Consider the following 17,988-nt stretch of genomic DNA (forward strand, 5'->3'; position numbering starts at 1 on the left):
GAGGCGTAACGAAAGTTCCCTCGCCTCGAGGCCTCGAACCTCCGAGCTGCGTCCGTATCATGAGATGGCGGCCGCGCTCTCTGACCCTCCACCAATCACGTCCCGACTCGCCTCCCAATCGCGTGAGGCTCCCAGGAGGTTACGTCAGTGGTGGGCGGGGCACTCATTTGGGTGAGAACAAAGGTGGTTTCACCGGGGGTTTCTCACAATATATATATATATATATATATATATATATATATATATATATATATATATATATATATATATATATATATATATATATATATATATATAGATATATGGATAGAGATAGGGAGTTAGGGAGATAGGGAGATGCTGAGATACAGAGATATCGATAAAAAAAAAAAAATTGTATACAGAGTCGAGGCTCGTGTAAGAGCTAACATATTACACATGGAAACATGCACAAACACATAAAACAAACAATAAAGAAAGGGTGCGGGGAACAAGAGGGGGAGAGAGAGGAAAGCATACATGCAAAACAACAGTAGAGAACGGGGATGCCGATAGATGTGTGGAAGGGAGAGGTCCAGTGGGGGGAGGGGGGGGGGGGGGGGGAATGGATACACGGTATAAAATGAACACCACCAGGAATTTCAGTGATGAAGTCGGAGATTGAAAGAGGTGGATTTGGGGTGCATTAACAGGGTGTAGAATAGATCAAAGTTTTGGATGGGGAAAGATAAAAGATGGTGGTGAACAGCTGTTTTAAAGACCTGGAGGGAAGAGATGGATTGAAGAGAGAGTGGGAGTTTGTTGCAGAGGTGGGAGAAAAGAGGAATGAAAGAGTGAAGGTGAGCAGAGAGTCTTGATTTTGGCAGTTTCACCAGAAGAGGGATGCTGGCACATCTTGTGTGTCCTGCAAGAATATTTGGGGGACAGAGCACAGACAGAGCAGGGGGAGCTAGGAAGGAGAGGAGTCGGTAGAAGACAGAAAGACCACCAATCTGCCTGCGGTGAGTGAGTGAAAGGCCCTCAGAATCAGCTTCGTCGCGGGAGATACCAATGATTCTGAATGCTTTGGTTTCAATAGTGTGAATCCAGGCTCGGTGGGAGGCAGGAGCACCAGCCCAGAGGGGAAAGCAGTATTCCATTGAGCTGCGGATGACAGCTTTGTATGTGGTGAGGAGCTCAGAAGTGCCCAGAAAGGACTTTGCAAGATGGAAGATGCCCAGTGGGCAACTGGTTTTTGAGGCCAGCTTGCAAATGTGGTTTTCCCAGGAAAGATCATGGCAGATAGTGAGACCCAAAATCTTGAGTGACAGAACTTGTTTGAATGGATAAAGATGGAGACGGAGATGGAGACGGAGATGGAGACGGAGATGGAGACGGAGATGGAGACAAAGATGGAGACAGAGACAGAGACCCTCTCAGCAGCTGATAGGGAACAAATCATAGAATATACTTTGCTATGCTTTATTTGATTTGACACGATAAATGAACAATTCTCAGAACTTAGTTTAAAAGATAAAAAATACGAGTTGTAGTCAACACAGTCCAAAGATGATGAGCACACTCCACATCACTATGACAGGATGCCAATTATAGCTTAAAATAATTTAACTCACTGGAAACCATTGCGGTACCAACCTGGATGGAAAGCTCGTTTGTAAAGTGTATTTTCATGTGATTATCCGAGTGAAATGATAAAAATGCTGTGAATATGTAGAAGCAAAGGCACAACATGCAGGTAGAATCATAACACTCACACAGTTTTCTGCATGCCTATCTGAACCTCCACGTGCGGACCGGACCACTAGGGCTTTCCCTCATGGTTGCTTGTGATGTTATGAGAGATGAAACCATGTTTATATTTTTATTCTTCCTGACCAGTTGGAAGGCCTTTGCTGACAGCTATGATTTGCAGGTCATTCTCACCCCAGGCCTTGCAGAAAAACAGCTCAGCTTGTAGCCTGCTAGCTATTGAGCTGTCAGTCCAATGTTAATCCATATCAACGACCATTCTGGTGCTGCAGAGCTCGGGTGCACTGTATCCTGTTGCACATTATTGATTAGAAAAATATAATAGTTAATCACAAGCAGTATTTACAGTCACGTGAAAAAGTAAGTACACCCCATATAAAGTTTTGAATTTTTCAACATACAGCTATTTGATCTTCATTTCAACAATATTGATAGATAAAGGTGATATAATATAACAAATATCATGAAACATTTACATTTTGTAGTCCATTGTATAATTTAAATAAACATAAATGCAAATTTCGCATGTGGAAAAAGTAAGTACACCCCTACATTTATCACTACTTCAAATACCTAAAATTACAATCAGGTGCACCAGCTCAGGTGCAAATGATTAAAACGTCGTTAGAGAGGATCTTGGAGGAACCTGTCTTATTTAAACCTCAGACATTTGGTTTGGTTTGCTCTTTGTTGTTGAAGTGTGCGGCGTCACCATGGAAATTCAGAAAGAAGGTTATAAATGCTTACGAGTCTGGGAAGGGATTTAAAAAGATCTCCAAACAATTTGAAATTAATCATTCGACTGTCCGGAAGATCATCTACAAGTGGAGAAGATTCCAAACAACTGTCAACTTGTTCAGGCCAGGCCGCCCCAGCAAGTTCAGCCCGAGAGCAGACTGCAAAATGCTGAAATAAGTCTCCGAGAACCCCAGAATGTCATTACGGGACCGACAGGTAGCTCTTGCCACTGTTGATGTCAAAGTGCACGAGTCTACCATTAGAAAGAGGCTGCACAAATTTGATCTACATGGGAGGTGTGCCAGGAGGAAACCTTTGCTGTCCAGAAAGAACATCAGGGCAAGACTAAAGTTTGCCAATGAACAACTCAGGCAAAGACCAGCACTTCTGGAACAATGTTCTCTGGACAGATGAGTCAAAGGTAGAGCTATTTGGCCACAGTACCAGAAGACATGTTTGGCGAAAACCAAAGACAGCATTTGACCACAAGAACCTGATACCAACTGAAAAGCATGGTGGTGGAAATATTATGGTTTGGGGCATCTTTGCTGCATCAGGGCCTGGGCAGCTCACCATCATAGAATCCACTATGAATTCTTCATTGTACCAGAGGGTGCTTGAGGATAATGTGAGGCCATCTGTCGGCAAGTTGAAGCTCAACCGAAGGTGGACCTTGTAACATGACAATGACCCTAAACATACCAGTAAATCCACCAAGGAATGGCTGAAAATAAAGAAATGGAGGGTTCTGGAATGGCCAAGTCAAAGCCCAGATCTAAATCCCATTGAGATGTTGTGGGGGGGATTTGAAACGAGCTGGGCATGCAAGAAACCCCTCAAACATCGCACAGCTGAAAGGATTCTGCATGGAGGAGTGGGCAAAAATTTCTCCCAGTCGATGTCAGAGACTGGTAGACAGTTATAAGAAACGCCTACTTGAGGTTGTTTCTGCCAAATGGGGCAATACCACCTATTAGAGCCAAGGGTGTACTTACTTTTTCCACATGCGAAATTTGCATTTATGTTTATTTAAATTATACAATGGACTACAAAATGTAAATGTGTCATGATATTTGTTATATTATATCACCTTTATCTACCAATATTGTTGAAATGAAGATCAAATAGTTGTATGTTGAAATATGTTGAAAAAGTCAAAACTTTACATGGGGTGTACTTAATTTTTCACGTGACTGTAGGTCTTGAATTACTAAATTAGTTTGTAAGTTTTCAAATTGCTATGGTTTACTGCACATGAATTATGCACTAAAGGCACCATTTTTTTGTTTGTTTGTTTTTTTGATATGTGAATACATCTAACACAAAGTTTGTCACTTGTAAACAGTCATGAACCCTGTGCGATTTCTTGATAAACTTGATTAAAATCAGAAAACACTATCTGGGCACTGATTGATGAATGTGATCAAATTATATAAACAAGCAACGGTACCTGCCCTACGGGCGGGGCTTAAATTGGGAGGCCCAAATGAAAAGGCAAAATATCAGAAATTGAAGGCTTTTTTTGTTTTAAATGATTCATATAAACATCCGTTGAATCACATCACACGCAAATCATCAAAATGTGCTAAACAGTACATGGTGCCCAATTTGAAAAAAGATTGAATTCTGCAAAATGGAAGCAGCCGCAACACGTCTTTCTCAGTCGCACATTTATGTGTGAAGAGTGTGTGCCGAATCTGTAACACGGAAGCGGCCACTACACCTGTTTCTCAGACGCTTTGCACACGCTGCCATGTTACTTCGGAGCCGCACGTTTATATAGGAAGAGTTCGTCAGGAGTCGATCTACTCTCTCCTGGTATGTATAATAAACAGTATTTGTAGAATTTCAAACAAAAGCCACATCACTGTTCATATCGGTAAATATGATTCCATCATGTTTGAAAAAACTGGAAAATTGGAAAACTTGGAAAAATTGGAAAAACAATGTAGCCTATTTTACTCCCAGGGTTTCCAGGAATACCCACCCAAAATATCGTTGCAATCGGAAAAAAAGAAAAAAAGAAGGAAAAAAAACCCGTTTTTGCGGTACCTTCGAACGGACGGACGGACATTTAGTGAATTATAGTAAGACGAGCAACGGTACCTGCCCTATGGGCGGCGCTTCAATTGGGAGGCCCAAATGAAAAGGCAAAATATCAGAAATTGAAGGTTTGAAATTTTTTTAAACGATTCATATAAACATCCGGTGAATCATATCACACGCAAATCATCAAAATCTAAACAGTATCTTTAGAATTTCAATAAAAGCCACATCACTGTTCAGTGTTCATTTCGGTAAATATTATTCCATCGTGTTTCAAATCGTGATCGATACACTATGATCGTGATTATCGTGATCGTGAATCGTGATCGATAATCGTGTTCAAAATCGCTATGTCGTATGTACTCCTGATACGTGTACCAAATTCCCGATACGTGTAACTGTACCAAATCAACAGTTAAAAGGATTTTGAGCCGATAGCTGTTACGGCCTTGGTAAGATCGATAGAGACAGCGATCTGTTAGCGATCGATGGAGACATGTTGCTTTCCCGTGTGCCGCACAAACGGCTGCACCGATCGCGCGGCACCTGGGAAAGCAACATCGTCACAATGAGAACAATGAACGTTATGCAAACGCGAATGTTATGCGGGAGTCCAAACCTGAGAATGCTGGAGACTACAGCTGAACTTGGGAAAACTAAATAGCCTATTTTACTCTTGGAGATCCCAGGATTATCCACCCAAAATATCTTTGCGATCGGTTCAGCAGTTTTTACGGTACCTTCGAACAGACAGACAGACAGACAGAGAGACGGACGGGCATGTCGTGAATTATAGTAAGATGTTTCACATTCACATCTTCATGTCTACATGTATCACTTGCTATTATAGATCTACAAGAAATCATTTTTTTGTGTAATAGTAGCCTAATCAGGATTTTCCGGGGTGGGGGCAAGATTTGATGAAAATGGGCTTAAATGAGAAATAAATGTTGAAAAGGCTAAAAAATCAATGCGGCCAGTAGAATCCCCAAGGGTCAGGGTTGGGGGTTGGGGGAAGGGAGGCAAGATGGCTCACTTGGGAGTAGCTTCCGCTTTGCGCCATCTGGTTCGGCCATTGTTGTGTAATATAACTACATTATGCATGTTTAAACCATAATTCACAATTTGCGGTTGATAAATTGCCATTTTGTATTGAGTTATTCAATAGTCACTCTGTAACGGTCACTCTGCAACACTTTATTGATTTACATTTTTTCTCATATTTTACATATTTTTCGACCAATTTTCAAGTGAAAGGTGGCATGTCAAAGCTAAATGAATACAGAAAGCAGTGAGTATGTTAAAAATATGATGGCTATTTGAAATTCACAGAGTTTGAGTGATTTGCATATGTGACCAAAACTCATGTCCATTTTGCGTCACTCCGTAAAAAATGAATGATCGTTTTAAGGCCATTTTCCCCGCTAGAGCGGTGGTTGGCCTTGCGGGCCCCATGACAATCATGGTTCCCTGTTTGAGGCAATGTTTTTATGGCCGGATGCCCTTACTGATGCCAACGCTTGGTCGCCTCTTACGATGCGCAGGGATACGGTGTACCTAATCTAAATCGGGGTACACACCGGGATCATTCATCCCAGCAAGCTGGTACTCAATTTGCCGACCTCGGAAGGATGACCGGCTGAGTCAACCCCCCTGGCGTTAATTCAACGATCGACCAGGATTCGAACTCAGGATCCTAGGATCCCAAGCCCAGCACCCTAACCGCTAAGCCAACGCCAGGCTTAGCGGTGACACTCCATAAAGGCAATTATGAAAATTCATATTTCATAAATATGATGAATCAAGGTTGGAAATTTAAGTGTTATAGAAAGTGAGTAGCAGTAGTTGTCATAATGTACCATTTGTTTGTTGATAAATATTTATCAACAAACAAATGTGTTTATAAAAGTATTTATTAAATAATTTTTTGAAACATGAAAATGGCTTTTGTTTGTCACTCCGTAATGCTTGGAACTGTCCATCACCATGCAGTCAAAATGCAAATTATTAAAATTTGAGGTCAATTGGATGAAAATTGACAATTTTATGCAACCTTGACCTTTTGATCTAAAACAAACAATTGACTCCTACCTTTTGACTAGTGAACCAATTTACTGACCTGATATGCAAATTCTTTAAATTTCATGTCAATTGGGTGAAAATTGGTGATTTTACGCAACCTTGACCTTTGACCTTTAGATCAAAAAAACAATCGGCTTGGAGCTTTCGATTGATGAACCAATTAAGTGACCCAAAATGCAAATTCTAAAAATTTCAGGTCAATCGGGTGAAAATTGATGATTTTATGTGACGCTGTCCTTTGACCTTTTGACCAAATTATTAATTTGTCTTCTCCAGATTCTCATATTAAAGTTTGTTGAAAATTTAATGACAAAACTCAAATGGTAAATTTTAATTTCTGGTCAATTGGATGAAAATTGCTGATTTTAGATGATGCTGACCTTTAACCTTTTGATAAAATTATTAATTTGTCTTCTCTCTACTATCATAATAAAGCTTTTTTGAAAATTTGATGACAAAACAAATGGTAAATTGAAATTTCAGGTCAATTGGGCAAAAATTGATGATTTTATGTGATGCTAACCTTTGACCTTTTGACAAAATTAATAATTTGTCTTCTCCATAATAAAGCATTGGTGAAAATTTGATGACAAAACTCAAATGGTAAAAAGGTTACAGCCCGGAAACAAACAAACAACACACACCACACCACAGCACAGCACAACACACACACACCAACACACACACACACCAACACACACACACACCAACACACACACACACCAACACACACACACCAACACACGCACGCACACACACACACACACACACACACACACACACACACACACACACACACACACACACACACTATTGCAAAACCCGGTCTCCTGGTGTGCAGGGGAGGGGCTACAAAAAAAATACGTTTAACGAGGGCGAGCGAGACTGTATACCAGTATGGTTAGCATGTTGTTTAAAGATCATGAACCCACATTTGAATAGCACCACAAAAGCCTCAACCCAAAAAGTGAGACAAACAAGGCTGAGAAACTGGAATATGAATCAAACTAGAAATTCGAAATGAACATTGCAAATCTTTTTTATGGGAGAAAAATAAGAAAAATACATCCTGCATGACTGCCCTACTTAGAAGTATTCCCAAGAGTGTATCTACATTGCAAGAAATCACTTGCATACTTAACACGTCACTGTAAATTACTTGAATTATGACATGGGAGGGAATGATTAGTCAAGTGAGACTGATTGAAGGAAATTTCATTGTAAAATAATGAAGCAATGACGAAGTATCTCTTCTGTAATTTGGTGTACAACACAGCCCTCTAAACTCCATGGCCTCAATTAGGCAAACTTTATTGTGGGGTCAGCCACATGGGATTTCCCTATCCACACCCCTCTCGCATGAGCCTCCTCTCTCTGTACACCAACCTCAAAACATTTCATTCTTCACCACCTACTTGTACCTCAATTTTGGCCATGCACCTCACATCTGTGTACAATGCAGTGGACTGATGTAAAAAGGAAAATAAATATACATATAACAGGTATTGAGACACCACGTCCCCCAACCGCCATATCCACCCCAACCTTCCCAAAAGTAACCTTCTAAACCTGCATGTTTACCTTTGTCTACCCACAATACAAAGCAGCACGATTGATTGTGATATTTTAGACAATATCACAAAACCATCTTGTATGCAATACTATGGTGATCAGGGTAATTAAGCCAACCAGCAGGACTCCGCAACTCGCAATACTGATGCTGTGTTTGTTTGGAATTAGTTCAAAAACAACAACATTGAAAATCTGCAGCCACCAGATTGGAACCATGACATAAACTCAATCAAGTCCATCCGGGATGCGTTGGAGCGCAGCTTGATGGCCAAGGTCAACAAAGAACAATCCACCATTAAGCAAGAAATACCTTACTTTTCAAAAATATTCCATCACCATCCTAGTTATAAAACAGTACCCGATACTGGGCAAAATGAACCACCATTTTCAGGTTGTTTCTGGACGTCACCATTCCTTCCAGCACAATTTGGTTATATAACCACAACTCAAATGCAAAACCTCTGATTATTAAGTATAGAATATATTATTAAAAGGAGCAGCGTCTGTACGTCTGTCACGCTTTATCCGAAAGAGTTTCTGCTGTCGTCCAATAGTAAAAATGTTACTGTTGGAAAGCTAATGAGTGGAACTTCTTGGTTGGAAGGCTAACAATGGATTTACCTGGAACAAAAATTTGTCCGTTTATCATACAAATGCCTCTTTTAAAAACCCGTCTATTCAGGATAGAAAAAGTAAAAGAATATGAAGAAGCAGGACCTGGAGCTTTAATGTCGTGGTTCCAAAGGTACGTATGACAGCAGTAACAATTTAGATTAAGGTGTGATGGATACGGAGGGAGAAGAACACAAAATTAAGGTGTAAAAAAAAAAATATATATATATATAATTAAAATATAATAAATAGATAAATAAATAAATAAAATAAATAAATAAGCAAAGAAAAGAAATAAAATAAAAACTAAACAGAAAAAAAAAAGAATTTAGCTGGAACAAAAATTTCTCCGTTTATCATACAAATGCTGGTTTTAAAAGCCTTTTTATCCAGGAGAAAGAAAAATAAAGGCAAAGATAAAGAAGAAGAAGCAGGACCTGGAGCTTTAATATCACGGTTCTAAAGGTACGTATGACAGCAGAAACCATTTAGATTAAGGCGTGACGGACACGGGGAAGCAGCACATAATAGTAAGGTATATATAATAAACAATACTTGAAACCCTTCCTCCCATCCATGCTACACGGACTCTTGTGGTGAGGCTATTGCTTTTGACTTGCTTTCGTCTCCTGGAAAGCAAATCCAACGGAAGGAAATCTCATTTCCTTTCACAAAGCCCGAAACAAGTGTGTGTCCACCCTCAGGAGAGCCAGGAAACAATATCTCTCCGTTCTCAGGACCGAACTCTCTTATCTGTCTCCCTCTTCCAAATCCTGGTGGCGTCTGGTCAAATCTGTTTCTGGTGTTTGTTCCCCCTCCATCCCCTCCCTCACCTCAAACGGCCACACGGCTGACTCCGCACGTGAAAAAGCTGAATGCCCAAACTCTGTGTTTGCCTCTAAATCTTGTGTCCCAAACCCATCCCTCTCTGTACCCACCGTACCCAGTCGTACCCAGCTGCTCCTGGACTCTGTGTCCTTTCCTCCTGACAAGGTGGAAAAGTTTCTGTCAACCCTCGACTCTGATTCTGCAACTGGACCTGACGGCATCAGCCCCACGGGTCCTAAAATCCTGCTCTTCCGCTCTTTCACTCCCTCTTTCTGTTCTCTTCACCCTCTCTTTTGCTCAAGGTCATCTGCCATCTGCTTGGAAATCTGCCAACATCACCGCTTTGCACAAAAAAGGTGCAAAAACAGATCCCAGCAACTACAGACCAATCAGCCTTCTCCCAATTATCAGCAAAGTCATGGAATCCATCATTGCTTCAGATATGAAATCTTTCCTCTTCTCCAATGGCTTGATCTCTGATCATCAATTTGGTTTCAGACCTGGTCACTCTACTCTGGACATGCTGCTTCTGCTTTCTCAACAATGGATGGAGGTCCTCAATGCCAAACAGGAAATTAGAGCTGTCTCCCTTGACATATCACGTGCCTTCGATATGGTCTGGCACCCCGCTCTGCTCACCAAACTCTCCTCTTTTGGTATCCATGGAAATCTCCACGCATGGCTGGTGGACTTCCTCTCTAGTCGTAGTCAACGTGTGGCCCTGAATGGGTTTCTCTCATCTCCTCTTCCTGTTCAGGCTGGAGTTCCCCAAGGCAGTGTTCTGGGCCCTGTGCTTTTTCTGGTCTTCATCAATGATATCTCTGACTCTCTTGAAAATCCTCTCTATCTCTTTGCTGATGACTCTACTCTCTGTCGCTCCATTCTTCATCCCTCAGATCGGCAGTCTGCAGCCTCCTCACTCTCTGCAGACCTGGACAAAATCACAGACTGGGCAAACAAGTGGAACATGTCTTTCAATCCTGACAAATCTCACACTCTTACGATGTCTCTCCGAAAAGACCGACTGGACAACCCTCCCATCCACTTTCTGAATAATCCTCTCCAAGAAGTTCTGTCACTCAAGCTTGAGGGTCTCACTATCTGCCATGATCTTTCCTGGGAAAACCACATTTCAAATCTGGCCTCCAAAGCCAGTCGCCGACTGAGCATCCTCCATCGTGCGAAGTCCTTCCTTGGCACACCTGAGCTCCTCACCACATACAAGGCTTTCATCCGCAGCTCAATGGAATACTGCTCTCCCCTCTGGGCTGGTGCTCCTGCCTCACACCGAGCTCGTCTTCACGCTGTTGAAACCAAAGCGTTCAGAATCATTGGAATCTCCCGCGATGAAGCTAACTCCAAGAGCCTCTCACTCACTCACCGCAGGCAGGTTGATGGTCTTTCCGTCTTCTACCGACTCCTCTCTGGCCTTGCCCCCCCCCCCCCCAGCTCTCTCTCTGGGCTCTGTCCCACAAATATTCCTACAGGTCGGACAAGATCTGCCTGCAACCCTCTTATGGTTAAACTGCCAAAATCAAGACTCTCTGCTCACCTTCACTCCTTCATTCCTCTTTTCTCCCGCCTCTGGAACAAACTCCCTCACTCTCTTCAATCCCACTCCACCCTCCAGGTCTTTAAAACAGCTGTTCACCACCATCTCTTATCTTCCCCCATCCAAAACCTTGATCTTTTCTACCCCCACTAATTTCACCCCAATTCCACTTTTTTGAAATACCAACTTCTGTCCTGGAAGTCCTTGGTGTCCTTGTGTTTTATACTTCTCCCACCCCCCCCACCCCCACCCCTTCCCACGCCTCCTCCCCCAAAGCCCTCTCCCTCCCACACATCTCCCTGCTCTCAAATGTTGTGTTTGTGTGCTTCCCCTTCTCTCCCCATCTTGTCTTCCGCTCCCTCTTTTTATATATTTTGTTTGTCTGGTTGATTTGTTTGTGAAGTAAACGTTAGCTCTTTCACGAGCCTCGATTCAGTATACAAAAAAACAACAAAAAAAAACATGAAAAAATAGTGCACATTGTGTGCACATAAAAGAATGATAACCACAGTCACAAAGACAGCAACAACAACAATGTGCTATTAAAACCTTTTTTTTTCATGATTTTCACTTCATTTTACATCGTCATTGACACCCAGATAGACATGTAATATTTTTGTGAAGTGCAACATGCTGTCTTTTGATTAAACTGATGAGGGAAGCGACAGGAAGACACTGCTAGATGATATGCACATCAAGGGTCATGTATTAATGATTAGGTGCGAACACTGAAACCTGCAATTGTAAGATGCCGAAATGTAACTGAAAATATTAATTCATTGAGCAAAGCCATCGTGAAGTGGCAGGAGAATGCCAGCAAAGGCACTGTGCTGCTATGCCACTGTCGCAGTGACAAGCAGTTTCGATGTCAATGTGGCCCAACATAGCGATGCCCATGCTGCTATGCCACTGTCGCAGTGACAAGCAGTTTAGATGTCAATGTGGCCCAACATAGTGATGCCCACGCTGCTATGCCAATATCACAACAAGCAGTTTGGATGTCAATGTGGCCCAACATAGCGATGCCCACGCTGATATGCCAATATCACAACAAGCAGTTTAGATGTCAATGTGGCCAAACATAGTGATGCCCATGCTGCTATGCCAATATCACAACAAGCAGTTTAGATGTCAATGTGGCCCAACATAGCGATGCCCACGCTGCTATGCCAATATCACAACAAGCAGTTTAGATGTCAATGTCACCGAACATAGTGATGCCCACACTGCTCTGCCACTGTCGCAGTGACAAGCAGTTTAGATGTCAATGTGGCCCAACATAGCGATGCCCACGCTGCTATGCCACTGTCGCAGTGACAAGCAGTTTAGATGTCAATGTGGCCCGACATAGCGATGCCCACGCTGCTATGCCACTGTCGCAGTGACAAGCAGGTTAGATGTCAATTTGGCCCAACATAGCAATCGATGTCCACGCTGATATGCCAATATCACAAGCAGTTTAGATGTCAATTTGGCCCAAAATAGCGATGCCCACGCTGATATGCCAATATCACAAGCAGTTTGGATGTCAATATGGCCCAACATAGCGATGCCCATGCTGATATGCCAATATCACAAGCAGTTTGGATGTCAATATGGCCCAACATAGCGATGCCCATGCTGATATGCCAATATCACAAGCAGTTTGGATGTCAATGTGGCCAAACATAATGATGCCCACGCTGCTATGCCAATATCACAACAAACAGTTTAGATGTCAATGTGGCCCAACATAGCGATGCCCATGCTGCTATGCCAATATCACAACAAGCAGTTTAGATGTCAATGTAGCCAAACATAGAGATGCCCATGCTGCTATGCCAATATCACAACAAGCAGTTTAGATGTCAATGTTGCCCAAAATAGCGATGCCCACGCTGCTATGCCAATATCACAACAAGCAGTTTAGATGTCAATGTGGCCCAAAATAGCGATGCCCACGGTGCTATGCCAATATCACAACAAGCAGTTTAGATGTCAATGTGGCCCAACATCGTGATGCCCACGCTGCTATGCCAATATCACAACAAGCAGTTTAGATGTCAATGTGGGCCAACATAGCGATGCCCACGCTGCTATGCCAATATCACAACAATCAGTTTAGATGTCAATGTGGCCCAACATAGCGATGCCCACGCTGCCATGCCAATATCACAACAAGCAGTTTGGATGTCAATGTGGCCCAACATAGCGATGCCCATGCTGATATGCCAATATCACAACAAGCAGTTTAGATGTCAATGTGGCCCAACATAGCGATGCCCACGCTGATATGCCAATATCACAACAAGCAGTTTGGATGTCAATGTGGCCAAACATAGAGATGCCCACGCTGATATGCCAATATCACAACAAGCAGTTTGGATGTCAATGTGGCCAAACATAGAGATGCCCATGCTGCTATGCCAATATCACAACAAGCAGTTTAGATGTCAATGTGGCCCAACATCGCGATGCCCACACTGCTATGCCAATATCACAACAAGCAGTTTCGATGTCAATGTGGCCCAACATAGCGATGCCCACGCTGCTATGCCAATATCACAACAAGCAGTTTAGATGTCAATGTGGCCCAACATAGCGATGCCCACACTGCTGTGCCAACATCACAATGACAAGCAGTTTACAACGTCAATGCGGCCCAACATGGAAATGCGCATGCTGCAATGGATCATGAAAATTGCTGGCACTACAAAGCATGTGTGGCAATATGAAAGATTCAACAATGACAACACCACCGGTGTTGTATCGACTTGCAGGTGTTGTTGTAGGTGTTGTATCGAACACCACCGGTGCACAGTTGTATCGACTGATGCGGCTATACGATATTGACGAAATCTTTCATTTGGATCTCGCTGTTATTGAACACACATGTGGTCCGAAGGAACACTTATTTGGTCACTGCAACTCCTTTAAGTAAAAAGATGAGCATGTTGGTGGGGCCACAAACCAACCACAATTTGGAATGTGTTACATATTTGACAAAATACACATTCCAAATATGCCTGATCCACCACTTCAACCTCTTGATCTTTAAACAGGTAAAGACATTATGTCAAAGTATTTTTGGACAAACATCAGAAAGTTCAACGCTGGTTTATCAATGGCATGAAAATGACAGATGCTACTATTGATGGAGGCTGCGCACATTATCGTATTCACGGTGTGGTTTACTGCCTGGTTGGCCCTCCAATGAATGCAGATAATCAAGAGCCTGTATGTCTCTAAACCTATTGAGATGATGAAGTGGAACAGGTACCCACAGCCAGAAGAAAATATTTACAGGACATTATCCCAAGTGTTTCATGAAGCACCAAATAACTACCTGTTATCCTTTTCAGCATTCAGGAGCAGATTGAAGCTGTCAACATTCCTCTTGAAGCTAAAATCGGCCATAATACTAACAAAAGACCTGAAGGAAGGTGAGCATGCAGCATGCTACAACCTGTCGACAAGCAGTGACCTTACAATACTTTTACCTCAATTGGCTGGAAAAGGAAAGACAGGAGAGGCTCTCGAGGTAGCGGCTCTCAAGGTAGTCATGCCTGGGAGCATGGTCGTCTGCACTTTTGCTCTCAAGGTAGCGGAAATCTGGACATGCAGCACTTTAAGGACAATCACCGGAGCTACGATCCACGATCATATGGAACTGATGGTTTCCGTCTTCATATCCACCATCAGCATGGCCGATGCTTGGTAACAACTAAGCAGTTCTACATGTACAGGATAAAGAAGTGTCAAGATAGCTTCAGCAACCTTTATCACTGCTACCGGCTACAGCAACAATACTGTGTTGACATGTGGGTTAAAATTGAGACTGAACGTCCACTCTACCTGCATTTCCATCAAGATCAGCTCCATGGCAATCTCAATAAATAGCTAGTCTGCAAGATGCCATTCATGCAGGTGAAGCAGACCATGCTGGATGTCATGGATTCTTCCAGCCACTTCTACAGGTAGACTGAGAATTATGCACTATCACATTGCCATGGCCATTGTCCACAAATATGGCAAGCCAAAATTATTCGTTATGTTCACCTGCAATGCACAATAGCAGGAAATCATCAATGAGGTGGAACATGGCCAGTCAGCTGCTGATTGACTGGACTTTACATCCAGAGTTTTCAAAATGAAGTTACAGCAAATGTTCACAGATGTCAACAACGTTTTGCTTGGTCACCTGATAGCTTTTGCCTCTACCATCACATTCAAGAAGCGCAGACTGCCCCGTCCCCATATCATGCTCATCTTGTAAGGTGAGCAACACACATGGCATGGCATTGACAAAGTTGTATGCACCGAATTCCCAAGCCCCATCAAACCAAAATCTCATGAGCTAATTGAATGTGTCAAGAAATACAAGTTACATGTTGGAAGAAGTTCCCGTATGCCTTCCTAGCGGAGTGATGAATCATGTATTGTAGTTGACATCTGTTTGAAAAAATTCACGACGGACATCTGTGCTTAAACTCGACTCAGACATTATTTTTATCCCACTTACCAGCCTCAAAGTCCTACAGACGGCAGCCTTTACAGCCATGGTAATCATGTCTGTTAACTGTGTAACGGATGCACATGTTGACAATCGAAAAGTAGTTCCCTATAATACTTGGCTGCTACTAACGTATTTCATCCATATAAATGTTGGATATTGTGTTGCAATAAAAGCAGTTAAATATCTTTACAATTACATTTGCAAAGGTGCTGATCAGGCCACCATTACCTTTCGGACTGAGGATGATCAGGTCGGAGTTGCAATTAATGCATCCACGATGAGATAAAGATGTACGAGCAATGTCGCTTTGTTGGTGCTTCAGAAGCAGCTTGGAAAGCCCTTGGCTTTCGACCATTATCCTGCAGTAGAACCACCAAGCAGCCCTGATAATCCACACCAAGACTTCGCTGAAGCAACTACAACTAAACTGACCACTTTCTTTGTGAAGAACTCAGAAGATCCTGTAGCACGTAACATTCTTTATTATGATTTTCCAGAGCACGTTACTTGGCAAGAATCTCACAAATGTTGGTAGCGACGCACGTCACCTGCAACCATTGGCAGAGTTGATACAGTTCATCCAAGCAAGAATGAATCCTTTTATGTGTTCTTCTGCATCCCAAGGCCAGAGCTAGAGCTACCATCTTCCAGGACCAATGGACAATCAATGGTCAAATCTGTAATACTTTCAAGCAGAGTTGTCAGAAAGTCATTTTGTCTCAAGTCAAGTCATAAGTCATATTTTCTAACTGAACGCCATGGATTTTTATGGAATGTCATCATTTTGATATCATTGAAAACGAGTCATTACATGTCCCTCCGCAACAAAAACTACCTTGCAGTTGCACCACTGAAAAATAGTAAATCGGTATTGTCTTGTGTTGCCAATTTTTTTCGTGTGAAATAGTGATTAAGCAACCCTAAAAATGGCTTGGTCACTAATAGGTGAAAGGAAGGTTCATGCTACATGTATTTTCTTAAAACAACTTCTGAGTTTGCGTATCCTCGATGCCAAAAGGCAACCCAGGACGACCGAGTGTTTGCCGATGCACGAACACTGCAAAAGGTTAGTTTGATTATAAATATAATGGAATGTTAGAGTTAAGCATGTGTAGCCCCTGCACTGTTCGATTCATAAGAACAACTCAATGCTACATGAAATTCCAAAGAAAACCTGTTGAAGCTTTATTTTTATTTTTATTTAACTTTTTTGAAGCTTTGAAGAAAACATGCCGCCAAACTCTAGAAATTTCGCTCTGCTGTATTCGAGAACCCAAGAAGCAATTCCCTGAGTGGTCGTTACATGGAACCAATAAGATCTGACTGTGAGACCATCACGTGATGTACGGACAGGAAAAGCTTTGCCCATGCTCAGAAGTATCCACCTGAATTTTTTTTAAACTCTATTAACCTGTCTGGTCTACCAAATCAAAATTGTCTCAAATAGTTAATACACACCGATTATGCTAGGCCAGAATCTCGATCCTTGCAATGGCACATGACCAGGTTACTGATCGACTTCTTAAGGTTTGCACACTTGGTGGTGATAGCTTGGCAACGGTCCTCCTATTCCGAGAATTATTCTATCCCCTTCAGATACAGATCTTCCTTTCAAACTATGACGATGTCAGTTTCCGGTCAGGCCGGCCATCTCTATGACAATCAATAAAAGTCAAGGCCAGAGCCTCCTACATTGTGGAGTATTGCTCCCATCCAGTGCCTTTTGGCCAACTGTATGTCGTGACAAGCTGAGTTGGAGATCCCCTTGATGTGTGTATATTTACAGCCAAAGCAGAATTTGATGGAGGTAGAACACCACTGTATGGGGAAAACGCGAACCCATAACGTTGCCTATAAAAGGTCATAACCTCTCCAACAGTAGCCTGTTAAAAAAAACAACTATCATTGCCATATGTTTTTGACCCATGAAGAGCTACTTTAAATAACGTTGTCTTCAATTCTGCTAAAATTCACGATTTGACGTTCACTGTACCTCATTTTCACATTTCATGTATACTCGGCATAAAAAAAATAATATCGCACCTTAATTTATTTTTTGATCCACAGATCTGTAATTGCATTTACACACAGAAATACAACAACAACAACATGCATTTTAAGGCCATGTTCCCTGCTAGAGCGGGGGTTAGCCTTGCGGTCCCCATGACAATCTTCTCCATTTTGCCCTATTTTCTGCATCTCTCCTTGTTAACCCCCTTGCCCGCATTTCTTCTTCCACCATCTTTAGCCAAGTCTTTCTCGGTCTTCCCCGTCCTCTACTTCCTTCTACATTAACTTCCATCACTCTTCTCAACCAGTCACTTTCATCCTTCCT

General features: G+C 42.3%; 1 protein-coding gene across 10 annotated transcripts in view; it reads right to left on the reverse strand.

The window, feature by feature from the left end:
* The window catches only part of LOC137425199 (kazrin), a 738,641-nt gene that overhangs the window by 199,292 nt on the left and 521,361 nt on the right, over positions 1-17,988 (reverse strand). The gene's annotated exons all lie outside the window — the stretch shown is intronic.

Source organism: Myxine glutinosa, chromosome 4 (genome assembly GCF_964187855.1).
Source record: "Myxine glutinosa chromosome 4, kmMyxGlut1.1, whole genome shotgun sequence".
Lineage (NCBI taxonomy): Eukaryota > Metazoa > Chordata > Myxini > Myxiniformes > Myxinidae > Myxine > Myxine glutinosa.